We start from the raw sequence: 18,470 nt of genomic DNA, 5'->3' as shown, positions 1-18,470 counted from the left end.
GCCTGGGCATTTTTTCAGATCGATAAGGATGACCCAACTCGTGTTATCTGTAATATTTGTCACCAAAAGCAAAGTAGAGGCCAAAAAATCCATACTTTGAGTACTTCATGCATAAACCGTCACATGGATATGAAACATAAGTTGCAGTGGGAAGCTCACTGTGCTACAATGCGGCCTAGCGGGCCGGGCAAACCACCGTCTGCCAATCTTGGGCATCCGAGGCCTCTTCATCCTCTGTGACTGGGGGGACAGCAGTCACACATGTTTTTGGACGCAGACCTGCCACCTCTTTACCTGCAACAGCCAGTGTGATTGGCAGGTCATCATTTCATTTGGAAGTGGAAACACCAGCTGGTGTTGAGCGCTCTCCGACATCGAGAGCACCACCTTTGGATCAAGGCAACCTAACTTTTCTGCCTGAATCTTCCTCACAGACCGGCAGTTTGCCGGGGACACCCTACTCAACCCCGTCTAAGCACAACAGCTGACGCCCCTGATATGCCCCTCATCATTAGCTGGTGGAGAAATTCTATGGTGACTTGTAATCTGGCTTGTTCACATTGGTCAACCCGTCTGCCTGCTACTAGTCGTGTCCACTCTTCCCATGCCTTACCGTATGCTTGCCACGTGTACGGGTCAACTGACGCTCTGATTACTGACATCAACTATTCGCCACTAGATCCCATAGGGAGGGTGGGCAACTGTTGCCCGATGGGTGGGCGTTGGGGAGGAGCTCTGTGAAAATCTGCCAATTGAATTGTGATAAAGCATTAGCAGCAGCTTTAGACCCCTCAGCATCATGGCTAACACAGACCCATACATTGTGTTTTAGGCACAGGAATGCTAGCCGGCGTAGTAGGCCTAGCACTGGGAGAGACGATGATGCCATCTTATTAATGCAGTGTGCTAGACTGGTGTTTTTTGTTCTGAATAGAGATGAGCGGTGTTCGACTCGAACTGTCGTCCAAATTCGAGCTGTTTTGAGCGGTGTTCGAGCCGTTCCGCGAACACGAACGATTTGAAAAAAATCCGGCTGTTCGAGGTTATGTTCGATAACTGTTCGTGCACCAAAATCATAACTGGATTTTTTCACAGTAATGCTGATAATCAATGTTAATACGCAGTTTGAGTGTACAGCGGGGCGGGGTGAGGGGCAGGGCATGGATCTCTTCATAAATACTGAAGATCTCCATTTTTTTTTCTCTTTCCCGCATTTAAAGTGGGGAGGTGCACTCCGTCAGCCTATCAGCAGCGCATACACGGAGCGAACTACTTTTTTTTCACACAAGCAAGGGCATGTGTCATTGGCTGTGTATATCACATGTCCTTGCCCTATAAGACCCAGCCATTTTCCCGGTCGCCACCATTTTCTCACTGCTGCAGCTGCATGTTAGACGGCACCGCTGTTGCTGTGTGCGCTATACTTTCAGTGTTAATTTCAAGCCAATTTTCTCAGAAATATACAGATAGCTTGGGAGTAGGGAATAGTTGTGATTGCAGTCCTTTTGAGGACTATGTTCCCGCATTTCCTACGACTTTTAGCAGGCAGGTGTGTGCTCTTAAATAGATAGGTTGGGAGTAGGGTCTACTTGTAATTGCAGTCCTTTTGAGGACTAGGTTTCAGCATTTCCTACGACTTTTAGCAGGCATGTCTGTGCTCTTAAATAGACAGCTTGGGAGTAGGGACTAGTTTTAATTGCAGTCCTTTTGAGGACTAGGTTACAGCATTTCCTAGGACTTTTTGCCAGGCAGGTCTGTGCCAGTGCTGTGCAAGTGTTTTTCACAGCATTTGGCTAAATCTAGCTAAGCAATTCCTTCTTGGCCTCTTGCAGTGTGTTAGTCAGTGGAGTAGCGTATCTGTGTTGCAAGCTACACCACCTGTGTAAAGAATAAACATTTTTTTACTGCACCTAGCCAAATAAAACCTTTTTGGGCATAGTATAGATGGCCTAATAGAATGATGCTAATGTCCACCAGCTTGGAAATTATTAATAATTTTTATCTACATCTAGCTCGGAAAATAATTTTGGGCTTGTAGCAGTGTGTGGGACTTATTCTATTAGTCCATCTATACTAAGCTCCACCAGCTTGCAAATTACAAATAATTTTTAGCTGCATCTTGTCTGGAAAATAATTTTGGGCATAGTAGCAGTGTGTGGTGCTCATTCTATTAGGCCATCTATACTAAGCTCCACCAGCTTGCAAATTACAAATAATTTTTAGCTGCATCTTGTCTGGAAAATAATTTTGGGCATAGTAGCAGTGTGTGGTGCTCATTCTATTAGGCCATGTATACTAAGCTCCACCAGCTTGCAAATTGCAAATAATTTGTAGCTGCATCTTGTCTGGAAAATAATTTTGGGCATAGTAGCAGTGTGTAGTACTCATTCTATTAGGCCATCTATACCAAGCTCCACCAGCTTGCAAATTACAAATAATTATTATCTGCATCTAGCTTGGAAAATAATTTTGGGCTTGTACCAGTGTGTGTGACTCATTCTATTAGTTCATCTATACTAAGCTCCACCAGCTTGCAAATTACAAATAATTTTTATCTGCATCTAGGTCGGAAAATAATTTTGGGCTTGTAGCAGTGTGTGAGACGCATTCTATTAGTCCATCTATACTAAGCTCCACCAGCTTGCAAATTACAAATAATTTTTATCTGCATCTAGCTCGGAAAATAATTTTGGGCTTGTAGCAGTGTATGGGACTCATTCTATTATTACATCTATACTAAGCTCCACCAGCTTGCAAATTACAAATAATTTCGATCTGCATCTAGCTCGGAAAATAATTTTGGGCTTGTAGCAGTGTGTGGGACTTATTCTATTAGTCCATCTATACTAAGTACCACCTCCTGTGTATGTAATAAAATTGTTTTACTACATATAACCTGTAGCGTCGGCGTCCCTGCCTCCTGCTAGGCAGGGAGGCTGTTCCCCTCACCTCTCCGCTCCGAGCCCGGCGCCCTCCTCCCGCTCTACTGGCAGCGCGCGCTCCTTCCCGTCCATGGTGCTTAGGGCGTGCGCGCGCGCTCCCCCCCTTTTAAAGGGGCCACACGCGCCGTCCTAAAGAGTCCCCGGTGTTAGAACCTTGCTCTTAGGTTTTTTTTCCTTTGCTGGTCACATGACCTTGTTGGCCTATTTAATCCTGCTCCGCCCTTCTGGCTTTGCTGGACTTCATTGTATATCTACTTTCTAGCTAGCCTGTGCTCTGTGTCTTGCTCTGCTAGTTTGCTTGGTCTACTGACCTCTATGTTCTATATATTTTGTTTGTTCGTCTGTCTGCTACTATTTCTGTTAGGAGGTGTCCCATATTCCTCCCAGTCCTTAGTACTTGTAGGGATTCCTTCCCCACATCTATAGGTCTCCGTACAGACTAGCTTAGGACTTTAGCAGGTCTGATCGCAGGATCAGGTCCCCTGTTACATCGTAGGGATTAAGCAGAGTTCTATCATAGGGACAGATCTCCTCTCTTTCCTTAGCTCTGGTAGCAGAACATAACAGTAAGTCCAGCCAGCAAATTCTCTAAGGAAAGATTTTTCTGTTCCATCATGGTGTCGGTTCAGGATTTGGTTCATCGCCTGCAGGGACTCTCTCTGGAGGTGGCCGAGCTCCGTCAGCACGTGAGTAACTGTCCTGGAGCACATTTCTTGGAGCCTAAGGTATGTTTGCCGGATTTATTTTTTGGTGAACACCGAGAATTTTTTTCATTCAAAAATGCTTGCTTATTGTATTTTCGTTTGAGACCTAAGTCCTCTGGGGATGAATCCCAGCGTGTAGGGTTCATAATGTCACTTTTGCGCAAAGAGCCTCAGTAGTGGGCCTTTTCTTTGCAACCTAGTGATTCATGCTTCAGATCAGTGGATAGTTTTTTTTCTGCTTTGGGACTATTATATGATGATCCTGACCGTGTCGCATCAGCTGAGACTGAGTTGAGACGTTTAAAACAGGGATCAGGTAATGTGGAAAAATATTGTACTCATTTCCGTCGTTGGTCTACTCAAACAGGGTGGAACGATTCTGCTCTGAAAAGTCTATTTCTTGCTGGGCTCAGTGAAAGGGTTAAAGACCTGCTAATTGCTTATCCTACACCTGAAGATTTGCAACAGGCTATGCAATTAGCTATACGGGTGGATAGGAGACTGCGTGCTAGGGTTAATGAGAGCAAATCCTCTGCTATGTCAGTTTCTGGTTATGAGAATGTGTGTACTAACAGTGGTGAACCGATGGAGATTGGATCGGTGGCACCTCGCTCTCAAGAAAAAGACCGTCGATTTTCTGAAGGCTTGTGTTTCTATTGCGGAAAATCTGGTCATTTGATTAAAGGCTGTGAGCTTCGTATGAAGAAAGAAAAAAAAATGGTCAGTCACGCCCGTATTGCCTGTCTAAATTCCAAGGGTATATTTTTAGCTGCTTCCACGATTGCTCAGAAAAAATTAATGGAATTTCGGGTGTTTGTTGATTGCGGGTCTACTCTGAATGTAATTGATGGGGGATTCGTGGAAAGACTCAATTTAGAACCTGAACCTTTATCATCCCCCATTGCTGTGGTTTCTGTGGATGGTTCCCCTTTGAAGAATATTACTCTCAAGGTCTGTGAATTTCCTCTCACTATTAATGGTGTTCACCATGAGAAATTGGATTTGGTAGTGTTGAATAACTTGCCTTCTCCAGTAATATTGGGATTGCCCTGGTTAAAATTTCACAATCCTGTACTGGATTGGTCTACCAGTGAAATTAAATCCTGGAGCCATAAATGTTATGACAAGTGTTGTAACGGGCGTATTGCAGCTTTGGATAGGGGAGAATTGCCTGTTCCTATTCAGGATTTTTGGAGAGTTTTTTCTGAGAAGGAATCGCAGGTTTTGCCTCCCCATAGAGACTATGATTGTTCTACTGAATTTGTCCCTGGAGCGACTCTTCCTAAAAGTCGTTTATTTAACCTTACTATTCCTGAGAGGAAGGCTTTGGAGGAATACATACAGACAAGTTTGGCCGCCGGTCACATTAGGCCCTCTAAGTCTCCTATGGCGGTTGGATTTTTTTTTGTAAAAAAAAAGGACGGCGGTTTACGTCCTTGTCTGGATTTTCGTGAGATTAACAAAATTACTGTACGCAATTCTTACCCACTGCCATTGATTCCTGATCTGTTTAACCAGTTAATGGGGGCCAAGTGGTTCTCTAAAATTGACCTTAAGGGGGCATACAATCTGTTGCGCATGAAGGAGGGTGACGAATGGAAGACTGCTTTTAACACTCCTGTGGGTCATTTTGAGAATCTGGTTATGCCTTTTGGTCTAACTAATGCTCCTGCATTTTTTCAGAATCTGATTAATGACATCCTTAGACCTTTGATCGGCAAAAATGTGGTTGTGTATTTGGATGACATTTTGATCTATTCGCCGGATCTGGAGTCTCATTGGCGGAGCGTGCGTGAGGTATTACAGTTATTAATGGACAATTCGCTTTTTGCTAAGCTGGAGAAATGTGAGTTCGCTGTACAGAGAATTAGTTTTTTGGGCTACATTATCTCCAGCAAAGGTTTTGAGATGGATCCGGTTAAGGTTCAGGCTGTGCAGGAATGGCCTAGGCCTATTGGTTTGAAATCGATACAGAGGTTTTTGGGTTTCGCCAATTACTACAGAAAATTCATAAAAAATTTTTCTAGTATTGTCAAACTTCTGACTGATCTCACCAGGAAAGGTGCTGATGCGGTTCAGTGGTCTTCTGAGGCCATTGAAGCTTTTGTGTATCTCAAGGAGAGGTTCACCTCTGCTCCCATCCTTATGCAGCCTGATGTGACTAGGCCGTTTTTGGTTGAGGTTGATGCTTCCTCTGTGGGGGTTGGCGCAGTATTGTCTCAGGATAACGGGGATGAATTACATCCCTGTGCCTTTTTTTCAAAAAAATTTTCGGAGACTGAACTGAATTACGATATTGGTAATAGGGAATTATTGGCTATTAAACTCGCATTTGAACACTGGCGCCACTTCTTGGAAGGTGCGGAATTTCCCGTTCAGGTTCCTACGGATCATAAAAATCTGATATATCTTGATGCTGCCAAGCGCCTGAATGCCCGTCAGGCTAGGTGGGCACTGTTTTTCTCGCGGTTTAATTTCTCCGTTACTTACATCCCTGGTACTAAGAATGTTAAGGCGGATGCCTTGTCTCGCAGTTTTTCTCCCATAGTCGGTGCTGAGAAAGAGGAGAACATTTTACAAGAAGGTGTTGTGATAGCTGCTTTGGACTCCGTTTTGGAAAATGAGATTCTTAAAGCACAGGAGAATGCCCCTTCTGACACTCCTCATGGGAGGTTGTTTGTGCCTGGGACCTTTAGGAGAGATTTGTTTGTTGAGTGTCACGAATCTCGGTTGGCAGGTCATCCCGGAATCTCTGAGACCAAGAGACTGGTGGGTCGCAGTTTTTGGTGGCCTGGATGGCAGAAGGAAGTCATTAAGTGGGTGCGTCAATGTACTATATGTGCTAGATCTAAGTCCTCACATACTCCTGCTGCGGGGTTGCTTTGTCCTTTGGAGGTTCCCAGTGCTCCTTGGACACATTTGGCTATGGACTTTATAACTGACCTTCCCCCCTCTGAGGGTTTTACTGTCATCTGGGTGGTCGTGGACCGTTTTAGCAAGATGTGTCACTTGGTTCCTTTCGTCAAACTGCCATGCGCTAAAACTCTCGCTAAGGCCTTTGTCAAGGAAATTGTCAGACTTCATGGCGTTCCTACTGACATTGTTTCTGATAGGGGTCCTCAGTTCGTGGCTCGTTTTTGGCGTGCCTTTTGTGATAGGTTGGGAGTTCATTTGTCGTTCTCGTCCGGATATCATCCTGAATCTAATGGCCAGACAGAAAGGAAAAACCAGGATGTTGAGCAGTTCTTGCGTTGTTTTGTGGCAGACAATCGAGAGGGGTGGTCTGAGTTTCTGCCACTTGCTGAATTTGCTCTGAACAATCATACATCTTCTTCTGCTGGTTGTTCGCCTTTTTTTTGTTGTTCTGGGAGACATCCGTCGTTTGGGTCGTTCTCCAAGTTGGGATCTGCCGTGCCTGAGGAGGAGAATTTTTCCGGTGATTTGGAGAGAGTTTGGACGGATGTGCGTGGTAATCTTCAGGAGGCCAACAGAAAATCTAAAGACTACTTTGATAGGAAACGACAGGAGGTTTTGTTCGCTGTTGGTGACATGGTTTGGTTGTCCTCTAGGAATCTGCGGTTGAGGATTCCTTCTAAGAAATTGGGTCCCAAGTTTGTAGGGCCCTTTAAGGTGCTTCAGGTTGTCAACCAATCTGCTGTTAGGTTGGAGGTTCCTACCTCCTGGAAAATTAATCCGGTATTTCATGTCTCTCTGTTGAAAAAAGCTGTTGTATCGGATTGTGACGCCTCTGCCTCTGTTCCTCCGGTGGTGGAGGACGGGGAATATGAAATTTCTCGCATCCTTAACTCTAGACGGTATAGAGGTAGTTTGCAGTATCTTGTGGCCTGGAAAGGTTTCGGTCCCGAGGATAACTCTTGGGTGAGGTCGGATGATGTTTCCGCGTCCAGACTTATCAGAGCGTTTCACAGGAGATTTCCTGATAAGCCTGGTCCTAGGGGATCCGGAGGATCCTCTTAGAAGGGGGGGTACTGTTAGAACCTTGCTCTTAGGTTTTTTTTCCTTTGCTGGTCACATGACCTTGTTGGCCTATTTAATCCTGCTCCGCCCTTCTGGCTTTGCTGGACTTCATTGTATATCTACTTTCTAGCTAGCCTGTGCTCTGTGTCTTGCTCTGTTAGTTTGCTTGGTCTACTGACCTCTATGTTCTATATATTTTGTTTGTTCGTCTGTCTGCTACTATTTCTGTTAGGAGGTGTCCCATATTCCTCCCAGTCCTTAGTACTTGTAGGGATTCCTTCCCCACATCTATAGGTCTCCGTACAGACTAGCTTAGGACTTTAGCAGGTCTGATCGCAGGATCAGGTCCCCTGTTACATCGTAGGGATTAAGCTGAGTTCTATCGTAGGGACAGATCTCCTCTCTTTCCTTAGCTCTGGTAGCAGAACATAACACCCGGCCAATGGCCGGAGGACTTCACCATATATAAGGCACCTCCTCCAAAATGGAGGTGCCCGAGCAATGTTGTTGCACTGTTCACTACTCTGCTTCAGCCCTCTGGTCCCGTTTCAAGTTACCTGCCAGTTACCTGCCAGTTTCCTGCCAGTTTGCTGTCTGATTCCTGCCTGTTATCCGCTTACCTGCTTGCTAGCCTGAGGTCCGACGGTCTGCCTTCCGACACCTGTCAGTCTGTCTATGGACCAGCTTGCCCGCTCACCTGGGAGCGCTCACCTGCTACCTGTCTGCTAGCCTACCTGGAGGCTCCGCCGTCACGTGCTGTGACCACCTGCCAGTCCTGAGACTCTTGCCCGCTCACCTGGGAGCGCTCATCTGCTACCTGCCTGTTAGCCTACCTGGAGGCTCTGCCGTCACGTGCTGTGACCACCTGCCAGTCCAGAGACTCTTGCCCGCTCACCTGGGAGCGCTCATCTGCTACCTGCCTGTTAGCCTACCTGGAGGCTCCGCCGTCACAAGCTGTGACCACCTGCTTATCCAGAGACTCTCGCCTGCTAACCTGGGAGCACACATCTGCCATTTGCCTGCTAGCCTACCTGGAGGCTCAGCCGTCACAGGTCGTACCTACCCTTCACCCAGAGACTGCCCCGGTCACTTGCTGTGATCTCCTGCCCGTTTACCCAGAGACTGTCCCGGTCACTTGCCGTGACCTCCTGCCCGTTTACCCAGAGACTGTCCCGGTCACCTGCTGTGACTACCCGCCTGTCTTCCCTGGTCGCCACCCGCTTCCTTACAAGGACCGCCCCCTTGTATAAGTTGCTCAGAGGTTCCGCCTCCCAGACCCGTTACAGTTTGCTCGGGCCATGGAACCCGGTGGCACCCAAGCTCCCTCGCTCTCGGACCTTTGTCATGAACTGTCCCGTCAGAGGTCCCAACAGGAGTCCATCCTGAGTCACCTGCGGAATGTCAATTCTCGCCTGGACACTCTGACTGCTCAACCAGCAAACTCCGTTAGTGTCATGACTCGCAACCCGGCAGCTCCGCTGCCCACCAATACCATGGTATCCTGCTCCGGACCCCGGCTTTCTGCACCTCCTCGCTTCGGAGGCGACTCCGCTCAGGCTCGGGGCTTCATAAACCAGTGCACCCTGCACTTTGAACTCCTGTCTCACCAGTTTAACTACGACCGGGCCAAAGTAGCCTTCATCATGTCCCATCTCACGGGGGAGGCACTGGCTTGGCTAAATCCTCTATGGGAGAGAGGAGACCCCCTGGTGTCCGACTTGCCTGCCTTTCTCACGGCTTTCCGGAAAGTCTTCGACGAACCCGGACGGAAAACCTCATCCGCATCGTCTCTGCTACGCCTCCGTCAGGGAAGTCTCACCGTGGGCCAATATGCCATACGGTTCCGTACCCTTGCCTCGGAGCTGGCCTGGGATAACGACGCTCTGGTATCTGTCTTCTGGGAGGGTCTGTCCGGCCGTATTAAAGATGAACTCGCCGGTCGGGACATTCCTACCACTCTCGATTAGTGTTGAGTCACCCCCGTAGTGTTCGAGTTCGGTTTGGTTCGGTTCGTCGAACACCCGTGTGTTCGCCGAACTGTTCGTCGAACTGTTTGTCGAACACCTTCGAACACCGTTAAAACCAATGGCAGGCAAACAAAAACACATAGAAACACATAGAAAACACCTTCAAAGGTGTCCAAAAGCTGACAAACTGCTCAGAAGACACAACTAACACATGGAAAAGTGACAAGTACATATAGTCATGCGAAAAGAAAAGAGGTGGAGGAGTAAAAGGAGGGAGAGACACAGATATAGGCATGTCATGCCCTTCTAAAATCCAAAAAGTGAGAAGCCGACACATTCAGTCCGCTCCTGCCCGTGCCACCTCCGCGTCGCCGGGTTTGTGCCAGAGCCGCGGTGAACCCTGACGGCCAGCCCCCCTCTCCCAATACTGGTGCCTGTCCGCTGGTGGGTCGAGCGAGCCCCCCTGTGGTGGAGGCAGCTCTAAGCTTTTTAATTTAAATTGTCTCTCTAATTTGAATGAATACACTTTAAATCCATTTACAAGGATCTATTGGAGGGCAAGTCTCATGCCAGCAGCCACGTAATTCCAGCTCCAGTAGCGTCCACTAAAGCTGCTGCAGTTAAAAAGCTTTTATAAGGATCGAGCTCGGCTGTCCACCGCAAGGCATCCTACTGCCAGTCCCAGCCCCTATGCCTTGGGGTGCCTCCTGATGCTCTTCACTGAGTATCCCGTGGTCCCGAAGCATTTCCTTTGAAAAAATTAAGTGTCCAAACTACAGGTGGTGTAGCTTGCTTAACAGCCGGGATAATCCGCTGACTAGCAGACACTGCTACTAGGCACAAATTATTTCCTGGGCTAGATGCAGTTAAAAATTTGTAATTAGGTACTCTCGTTGGATGCTGAGAAAGCATTCCATAGAGTCTCCTGGCACGCCATATATGATTCTCTTAAAAAGCTTGGGGTAGGGGTCTAGGGGACCCTTTTATAGCCAAAATCATGGCCCTGTATCGCAATACGTCACCTAGGCTGAAGATAAATGGAACTGTAGCACCCTGAGGGCTCGGTTGCTACAGAGGTATTGCACCTCACCCAGAGGTGTGATATCTCACTCTCAGGTAAGGATGTAGTGTGGATCAGGACCCGACACCTGCATGCATTACACCACATTGCCGTGGGGCAGGGCGACCAATATGCCCCTGAGATGGGCACGACAGTCCCTGTCCCTGGCTGGAGTGGGGGGAGGGAACACTGAGGAAGGGGAACCCTGTAGTGCAGGAGCAGGGAGGAAGCAGTTCCTGGGTGCATTGAGAAGGGAGTATAAAAGGTGGGCACCATCTTAGTTCAGTGCAGAGAAGTCTGAGCAGAATTGGCAGGGAGCAGGGGCTCTGCATGAGCTCTGCTCCGGAGGCGGGCCTAGTAACAGAGGCCCAGGCCTGGAAGAGGGAGAAGGAAGGAAGAGGAGCGGAGAAGGCTCCAGGAACGAGGAACGAAGGGATCCCAGGGGTGCGGACGGGCGAGTCGCCACTGCACACCCGAATCCACCTGCGTGGTGGGGTCAGGCCAAAGGGGGAGACCGGTCCCCGAAACTAGTGGAGGCAGGAAACGACCCTCAGCTAGAAACAGGAGGCTGTGACATTTTATTTGGCGCAGCCCCTCGCTACACCCGCTAGGAAGGCACCACATAGGGTCAGGGAAACTGGCGCCAAGTTTACCAAGAGGAGGCCCGAGGCAGCCGGACAGAAGGGTTGGTAAGAAAGGCCAGACAAAGGACACACAAAGGGGGTCCTGTGAAGCGCTCCAAAGTTATCTGGGAGTTGTCTGAGCCCCTCACCTGGTGAGCACAGTACGACGTGGGCAGTCGTTACCTGCAGACGTGGTCTGGATAATAAGAACTGTGAGTAAAGGCCCTGAACTGCATCACTGACTCTGTGTCGTTACTGCTGCTGCCCTGCACCATCACCCCCATCCTCCGCATACACTGCCCTGAGGCTATACTCCTCCCGTGGGGAGTTATGCTACGCTCTGCTGCACCCACAACACCAGCCTCAGCGGTCTGCCCTGGAGCGGCGGTTCACTCTGACCGCAATCCACGGGTGGCGTAGTCGGACATTTAAACATCAAAACCACATAAATAGTTCCGCCACTGGTTTGACCGCCCTGAGCCACGGAACCGGGTCGCCGCCACGGAGACTACAACCACCAGCATCCACCAAAAACGGTCCGGCTCCGGGTGTCCCAAGGCCCAGGGGGCGCGTCAGAACATTTTCATCACCTTTCACAATCACCAATGGGACAAGGCAGGGATGTTCTCTGTCCCCTCTCTTATACATCCTAGTGACGGAGCACCTGCTCTGATCAATTCGCCATAACCCCAATATTAGGTGGATTGAGGTGGGAGGCACCGAGTACAAGTGCTCTCTATTTGCTGATGATGTCCTAGTATATATCACTCAATCACATATATCCATCCATGCTGTTATGGCTGAAATAGATCACTTTGTTACATGGTCAAATTTTAAAATCAATGCAGCGAAGTCTGAGGCCCTCGATGTCTCCCTCCCCAAATCCATATAGGATTCCATCCAGTCCAACTTTCCCTTTGCCTGGCCCTCACAGGGTATCAAATACTTAGGAATTCCTATTCATAGAGACCTCTCCCATCTATGTTATCTTAATTTTGGGCCCTTTATTGAACAACTCCATACAGACCACGGTTGGCAAGTTAGAACTGTAAGATTCACTACGTGAACCACTGGTGTTTTGTGGAAAAGCACATGTACACTGTGTTCCAAATTATTATGCAAAAAGTGTTTAGGAGTGATAACTGAAGAATTTGCTTGTTTGTCAGTTAAACTCATTGATGGTGATGTGTGTCAGGGCTCTTTATATCACTGTAAGCAATTGCAGACACCTGTGCTAATTAGTTTGGCAGGTGTGTCCAATGAAAGGCAAGACTACATAAGAAGGCTGTCTCACATTATTAAGCAGCCTACATTTTCTGCCAAAATGGGAAAGAAAAAGGATGTGTCGGCTGCTGAGAAGCAACAAATTGTGGAGTGTTTAGGTCAAGGCATGACTACAATCAACATTGTGCGATGATCAGGATGAAGTGTCTTGGCAATCAAGAAGTATGTAGCTGATTCACAGTACACACGTGTGCGTGCTGATAAGGGCAAATTGAGGACTCTTTCCTACAGGCAATTACGTCAGGTTGAAAGAGCAGCGGCAAAAAAGCATTGTCATAGCAGCAGACAAGTTTTTGAAGCTGCTGGTGCCTCCAACGTCCCCCGATCAACAAGATGCAGGGTCCTTCAGAGGTTTGCAGCTGTGCATACGCCATCCTGTCGACCTCCTCTATCCACTTCACACAAGCAGAAACGGCTCCAGTGGGCCAAACATTACATGAAGACTGATTTCAAAACTGTTTTGTTCACGGATGAGTGCCGTGCAGCGCTCGATGGTCCAGATGGATGGAGTGGAGGATGGCTGGTTGATGGACACCCCACGCAAACACGGCTACAGCGCCAACAAGGAGGAGGTGGAGTAATGTTTTGGGCTGGAATCATGGGGAGAGAGATTTTCGGCCCCTTTAGGATCCCTGAAGGCGCTAAAGATGAACTCCATAATGTATGTGGATTTTCTCAAACAGCACTTCCTGCCATGGTTCAAGAAGAAGAACCGTGTATTTCACAGCAAGATCATTTTTTTGCATGATAATGCACCATCTCATGCTGCACATAAAACATCTGCATCTCTGGCTGATATGGGCATAAAAGGGGACAAACTTATGGTGTGACCCCCATGTTCCCCTGACGTCTACCCAATTCAGAACCTTTGGAGCATCATTAAAAGGAGTGTCTATGATGGCGGGAGGCAGTTCACATCTAAGCAACAGCTCTGGGAGGGTATTCTGTCCTCATGCAAAACAATTGAAGCAGAAACCATCCAAAACCTGACAAATTCAATCGGCGAGAGAGTTCAGAAGCTCCTTTCGAACAAGGGGTCCTATGTGAAAATGTAACATCACCTAGAATAAAGTTTTGAGTTGAAAACTGTTTGATTTCAGTTTCTAACAACCTGCTAATGCTTATAATTTCAATAATGACCATTTTTTTGGCCTTTATTAAAATGAAAAGGTTGATCGAAAAGTTTGGGGGATCTAAGAGTGTGGCAACCCAGTAGTCATGATTACTTCGAATACTGACAATATGAGGGTCATGCTGCAGGTAGTGCAGCAAGAAGGCACTTATGTGTCTTGCGCATCTCGGAGCCCCAAAATTATTTTCCGGGCTAGATGCATCTAAAAATTATTATTAATTTTAAATCTGGTGAAGCTTTAGTATAGATGGCCTAATAGGATCAGTGCTGCACACTGCTACAAAGCCCAAGTCAAGATACAGATAAACATGATTAGTAATTTTAAATCTGGTGGAGCTTATTATAGATGGCCTAATAGAATCAGTGCTGCACACTGCTACAAAGCCCAAATTATTTTCCAGCCAAGATACAGATAAACATGATTAGTAATTTGAAAGCTTAAAACGGTTGGTAGGGTGATTTTAACCAATCATCAAGCTTTTACTCTCCCCAGGATGACACAGGGGTAGAAAATTCGTTTCGGATCCATGATTTGTTCATCTTTATGAACGTAAGTCTGTCTACATTATCAGTGGAGAGCCGCGTGCGCTTATCTGTCAGCACACCACCAGCAGCGCTGAACACACGTTCAGACAGAACGCTGGCTGCGGGGCATGACAAGATCTCCAAGGCGTAAGTGGCTAGCTCCGGCCATTTATCCAGATTGGAAGCCCAAAAAGAGCAAGGGTCCAGTGACACAGTCATGGCTTCAATGTTTACTTGGAGATACTCCTGTACCATCGTCTCTAGGCGTTGACTATGTGTCAGACTTCTTGTCTCCTGTGGCCTTGCAAAGGATGGGCTAAAAAAGTGGTGAAATGATTCCGCAAAATTGATGTTACCAGCAGATACTGTGGTTCTGTTACGGTTTGAGTGCTGAACACTTGACGGTCCCACGGTTGGCAAGTTGGAACTTTGAGATTCACTACGTGCACCACTGGTATTTTGTGGAAAAGCACATGTAAGATTCTGCAACAGTCTCTGCTGATACTCCTGCATGCGTGCATCCCTTTCTATGGCAGGAATAATTTCTGCAAATTTACTTTTGTACCGGGGATCTAAGAGTGTGGCAACCCAGTAGTCAGGATTATTTCTAATTCTCACAATTCGAGGGTCATGTTGCAGGTAGTGCAGCAAGAAGGCACTCATGTGTGTTGCGCATCCAGGAGCACCAAGTCCCTGTTGTGTTGGTGGCGAGGTAACAATCATGCTTCCTTCCTCTGTCCTCTCCCCCCAACCTCGCACAACAGAAATGTGATCAAGGTCTCCCTCATCTGATGAGTCTTCCATCAGTTCGTCCTCCACTTCTTCCTGGGCTCCTGCACCTTCCTCACTAGTTTGGCTGCTACCATGCGCCCTGGTAAAACCATCTCCCCCACCCTCACATGCCTGCCGCCTTGGTGCTGTCGACCGTCTGGACCTTGCAGATGTTAGCCCTTCCGCATACAACTCCTCCTCCTCTACTTCCTCCACCTCCTCTTGTGCCACCACCTGACTCCGAATTCTGTTTAACATGTGCTCCAGCATGTAAATCACCGGAATAGTCATGCTGATAATGGCATCGTCAGCACTAAACATCTTCGTCGCCATTTCAAAACTGTGCAGAAGGGTGCATAGGTCCCTGATCTGAGACCACTTCTCCAGCGTGATTTGCCCCACCTCTGGATCTCGTTGGCCCAGGCTATACATCAGAACGTATTGCACCAGGGCTTGTCGGTGCTGCCACAGTCGCTGCAACATGTGCAGAGTTGAATTCCACCGGGTAGGCACATCGCATTTTAGCCGGTGAAGTGGCAGGCCCAACGACTTCTGTAGAGATGTAAGTCGCTGAGCTGCGGGATGCGAACGGCGGAAGTGAGCACACAGCGACCGTGCCCTCTGCAGAAGGCCATCTAGTCTGGGATAGTGGGCTAAAAATTGCTGGACAACCAGGTTCAACACGTGAGCCATACAAGGCACATGTGTGACATTGACCCGGCGAAGGGCTGCACCCAGGTTTGCAGCATTGTCGCACACGGCCTTCCCTGGTTTCAGGTCCAGTGGAGACAACCATTCATGAAATTGGTTCTCCAGAGCTGACCACAACTCCTCAGCTGTGTGACTCACATTTCCCAGACATTTCAATGTAAAAACCGCCTGATGACGATGAGCCCTACTGCCAGCATAGTAAGGAGGTGTGCAGGATCCCTTCTGCGCAGTTAGAAAGCTTGTGGCATGACCAGACAGGCTTTGGGTGCAGGTGGAAGACCGAGATGAGGTTGAGGAGGCAGAAGCAGTGGAGGAACTTTGACATAAAGAGGATTGACGCACAACTCGTGGGGACGGCAAGACTTGGACACCAGCCCCTTGTCCTGCTGTCACCATAGTTACCCAGTGCCCAGTCAGCGACATGTAACGCCCCTGTCCATGCCTACTCGTCCAAGTGTCTGTGGTGAAATGCACCCTGTCACACACAGAGTTTCTCAAAGAAGCGTGATGTTGTGTGCGACATGCTGGTGGAGCGCAGGCACACCTTTCTTTGAGAAGTAGTGCCGACTGGGCATCTGGTACTGGAGCACTGCGACGGACATAAGGTCTCGAAAATCCTCTGTGTCCACCAGGCGGAAAGGCAGCATTTCTGTAGCCAAGAGCTTGCAGATGGTGAAATTCAACCTCTTAGCTTTCTCATGGCTAGGAGGAAATGGTCTTTTACTTGTCCACATCTGAGGGACCGAGGGCTGGCTATTGTGCTTAGACGGGGTTGATAAGGGTGTCCCCGGCAAACTGCCGGTCTGTGAGGAAGATGCAGGCGGACATGTTAGGTTGCCTTGATCCAAAGGTGGTGCTATCGATGTCGGACAGCGCTCAACACCAGCTGGTGTTACCACCTCCAAAGAAAATGATGACCTGCCAATCACGCTGGCTGTTGCGGGTAAAGAGGTGGCAGGTCTGCGCCCCAAACCAGGTGTGACTGCTGTCCCCCCAGTCACAGAGGATGAAGAGGCCGCGGATGCACAAGATATGGCAGACGGTGGTTGGCCCGGCCGGCTAGGCCGCATTGTAGCACACTGAGCTTCCCACTGCAACTTATGCTTCATGTCAATGTGCCGGTTCATGCATGAAGTACTCAAACTATGTATTTTTTGGCCTCTACTTAGCTTTTGCTGACAAATGTTACAGATAACACGAGTTGGGTCATCTTTATCGATCTGAAAAAATGCCCAGGCTATGCAAGGCTTAGCACCCATGCGACCTGAAGAGCCACCACGACTTGTGGTGAGAGGCAGAGTTGTGTTTGAGGATGCAGTTGTTGACGTGCTTCCAGTACTACGTCTCTGTCCAGGAAGGCGCAACCTGACCTCGTCGTCACTAGCATCTTCCTCCACCTCCTCTGCTGACCTCATCTCTTGGCTGACTGTGGGTTGACAGTAAGTGGGATCTCCAACCTCATCATCATCACCCTGTGCGTTATCACACCCGTCGTCCTCAGAGCCAACCTGTTCCTGCCCTGACAAAAATCTAAAGTTGTCGCTCCAATCAGGTATTTGAGTCTTATCATCGTCTTCCTCATTGTCTCCACCAACAGGAGTCACAGTTTGGGAATGAGGGTCTACATTATGGTCAGAACCTTCTGCGTCTGGTCCTGGATCCGACTCATAAAGATTCTGGGCATCAGTGCAGATCATTTCCTCGTCTGGATTCACAGAAGCGCTGGAGTTGACCTCTGATTCCCAGGCTATAGTATGAGTAAACAGCTCTGCAGACTCAACCATCTGTTCTACCTCATACTCAGATGGGCAGCTGGAGATTTGAGAGCTGTGAGGAAGCAAGTGCAAATGGGGTGACACCTTTGAGGACTGGAGTATTTGTGATGTTGAAGTTGATGTGGAGGAGAGCCCACTTAAAGGAGCACTTGATATCCGTTGAAGCACCTGCTGTTTTTGTGCCTCATCTGGAATTTGTAGCGATTGGCGTGGCCGTAAGAAAGGGATCTTATCACATTGTCCGCTAAAAGAAGTAGACATTTTAGTTTGGCTGGAAGATGGTCTTTCTTCTGCAGATGTTACTGTTGCTTTAACACCTACCCCACGGACACAACCTTTTTTCCCCTTCCCAACACGCCTATTCCCCTTTCCACCAGCAGCAGGCCTTTTTCCACTCATTTTGGTGGTTAACTAATTCACAACTCTGGAGTTGTTTGCACAAAAAAACAATGGATGGTAACCGAGCAGAGCTGAGTGGCCAAACTGTGGTATTAGGCCAAAACTATTGGCTGGGTTAGATGCAGAAAAAAATTATATTCAATTTGCAACCTGATGGAGGTCAGTATAGATGGACTAATAGAACAAGTCCCACACACAGCTAGAAGCCCAAATATTTTTTCAGAGGTAGATGCAGAAAATTTTTTTATTCAGTTTGCAACCTGATGGAGGTCTGTATAGATGGATTAATAGAACAAGTCCCACACACAGCTACAAGCCCAATATTTTTTCAGAGGTAGATGCAGAAAAAAAATATATTCAGTTTGCAACCTGATGGAGGTCAGTATAGATGGACTAATAGAGAAAGTCCCACACACTGCTAGAAGGCCAAATATTTTTTCAGAGCTAGATGCAGACAAAAAATTATTTTGAATTTGCAACCTGATGGAGGTCAGTATAGGTGGACTAATAGAACAAGTCCCACACACTGCTAGAAGGCCAAATATTTTTTCAGAGCTAGATGCAGAAAAAAATTATATTCAGTTTGCAACCTGATGGAG

The sequence above is a fragment of the Phyllobates terribilis genome, unplaced genomic scaffold (genome assembly GCF_046119375.1).
Source record: "Phyllobates terribilis strain yellow unplaced genomic scaffold, ASM4611937v1 Scaffold_2__4_contigs__length_985480577, whole genome shotgun sequence".
In the NCBI taxonomy this organism is placed as follows: Eukaryota; Metazoa; Chordata; class Amphibia; order Anura; family Dendrobatidae; genus Phyllobates; species Phyllobates terribilis.
This window is presented reverse-complemented; position numbering follows the sequence as displayed.